Raw genomic sequence first — 2694 nt, 5'->3', positions numbered from 1 at the left:
TTACCTCACAGGGTGTCTGTTGTGGGGAGGGGAAGGGAAAGGAGTTTGTGAGCCGCTCTGAGACTCCTTTGGGTAGTGAAGGGCGGGGTATAAATCCAATCTCTTCTTCTTTTTGGAAAGAGAGTTTGGGGTGGATGCAGGTGTCTCACCGCATGGAGCTTACCTCTCAGGCATGCGCCTTCATTGGGAGGGAATTCTATGATGGGGGGGGGAAGAAAAGGTGAGGTGCTCACCTCAGGGGAGGGGTGACTTTTGGGATACCTTTGAGGACAGCAGATCAGAGCGTGGGTTTTGTCCCTGGGGTGCAGTGACCCAGTAATTTGCTCTACACAGGTCCCTTTCTTCTCTCTCCGCGCCCCACCCCAAAATGTGAGGGAGCTGTTCCTTTTTTAAACCTTTTTTAGAAGAGAGTAGCAGAGTGCCATTTTGATGTTCCGCTTCAAGCACCAGTTAAGAGGCAGAAACCGAGAATTAATTCTCTCCGCAAGCCTCAAGTGAAGTTGCCGTGTTTGTGTGGGGGGGGTAGGATACCATCTCTGGGTTTCTGTGGGGTCGCGACGGGGCAAGGGAGAAAACCGGTTTCTAAGGAATCATGCCAGGCCCGTTTGAAGTGTGGTTGGTTGGCTTTTTAAAAAGCTGCTCTGCACAAAGAGAGCTCCGGGGGCCCAGAGCTGTTGACGGTCGCTGTTGAAGAGGCGAAAAGAATTCTTTACCCGATTCCCTGCCAAGAAAAGCCGAGCTCTGCAACAGGATGAATTCAGGAACTTTAGCTTTTCTTCTTCCAAATGCTGACTGTTCTCTTAGTGGGGAAGAGCAAAATAGTATACCAGGGAAGCATCCGAGCTGCTGGAGATTCTGTGTCTATCCACCCATCTGTACGTTGATGTCTGAAATTCCCCGAGTATTGTCATCAGGCTTGGAGCACCGTCTTGGCAACCTAACGGGGCTTATAAGAACGTAAGAGAAGCCGTTTTGGATCAGGCCAGTGGCCTATCCTGTCCAACACCCTGTGTCACACACATCAGCAGGTCCACCAGCGGGGCTAGAACTCCAGAAGCCCACCCACTGTTGCCCCCCAAGCACCAAGAAGACAGAGCATCCCTGCCCCAGACAGAGTGTTCCATCTGTAAAAAGGTAAAGGTTTCCCTTGCTCGAAAGCTAGTTGAATTCGAGACTAGGGTTGCGGTGCTCATCTCCGTTTCCAAGCCAAAGAACCAGCGCTGTCCGAAGACGTTTCTGTGGTCATGTGGCCAGCATGACTTAATGCCGAGGTGCACGGAATGCTGTTGTTACCTTCCCACTGAAGCAGTGCCTATTTATCTACATGCAATTTCTTGCTTTCAAACTGCTAGGTTGGCAGGAGCTGGGGCCAGAGGCGGGAGCTCACTCCGTCACGCGGCACTCGGGTCTCGAACTGCCGAGCTACAGACCTTCCAGTCTGCAGCTCAGCATCTTAACCTCTAAGCCACCGCAGCCAATAGCCACTGATGGGCCTCTGCTCCATATGTTCATCCAATCCCCTCTTGAAGCAGTCTCTCCTTGTAGCCGCCACCACTTTCTTGTGGCAGTGAATTCCACAATGACTCTTTGAGTGAAGAAGGACTTCCTTTAACTTGTTCTAAGCCTACTGCTCATTAATTTCATGGAATGACCACGAGTTCTTGTATTGTGAGAAAGGGAGAAAAGGACTTCTTGCTCTACCTGCTCTAACCCATGCACAATTTTGTAAACCTCTATCATGTCGCTCGAACCTGGCCTTTTGATTAAAGGGGTAAACTTCAGGTTTTCCGGATAGTGAATGGTGCGCCCATCCCGTACCTCTGGGGTAGTCCAGCAAAACCAGGTGGAAGTACTTTAGCATGCTGCAGGGATACTTCCCAGTACTGATAGCTGTGTGGCTAATTCCAAACAAATTGCAAATCACTTGGGATGTAGAACTTACTGTGAGTAACCTTGTTCAAATTGGTTTTTTGGGATTGTGATGGGATGAGGGAGTAATAGAATCATAGAATGTTAGAGTTGGAAGCAGGGGTCATTTCGTAGAAAAAGAACTAGGGGAACTCATTAGCATAAGTCATTAGCATATGCCACACCCCCTGACATCAGGGGCCCGGCGGTGGACCTGCAAGGCCAGCGGGAGTGCCGAAAGATGGCCGTCCAGCCTCCACTTGAAAACATCCAGCGAAGGAGCCTCCACCACCTCCCGAGGCAGTCTGTTCCACTCCTCAACCACTCTTACAATCAGGAAGTTTCTCCTGATATTTAGCTGGTAACGACTCCCTTGTAATTCCCACCCATTAGATCTAGTCTTGCAATCCGGAGCAAGAGAGAATAGATCTGCTCCATCTTCTACATGACAGCCCTTCAAATATTTGAAGACTGCAATTGTGTCCCCTCTAAGCCTTCTCTTTCCCAGGCTAAACAGACCCAGCTCTTTCAGCCTTTCCTCATAAGGCATGGATTCCAATCCTCTCACCATCCTGGTTGCCCTCTTCTGGACATGCTCACGCTTGTCAACATCCTTCCTAAAATGTGGTGCCCAAAACTGGACACAGGACTCCAGGTGAGGCCTGACCATAGCAGAATAGAGCGGAACGACCTCCTCCCGTGATCTGGACACAATGCTTCGGTGAATGCATCCTAAGATTGCATTAGCTTTCTTCACAGTCACATCGCACTGCAGGCTCATGTTTT

Source organism: Gekko japonicus, unplaced genomic scaffold (genome assembly GCF_001447785.1).
Source record: "Gekko japonicus isolate JY-2015 unplaced genomic scaffold, Gekko_japonicus_V1.1 scaffold3642, whole genome shotgun sequence".
NCBI classification, from domain to species: domain Eukaryota; kingdom Metazoa; phylum Chordata; class Lepidosauria; order Squamata; family Gekkonidae; genus Gekko; species Gekko japonicus.
Note: the sequence above shows the minus strand (reverse complement) of the source record.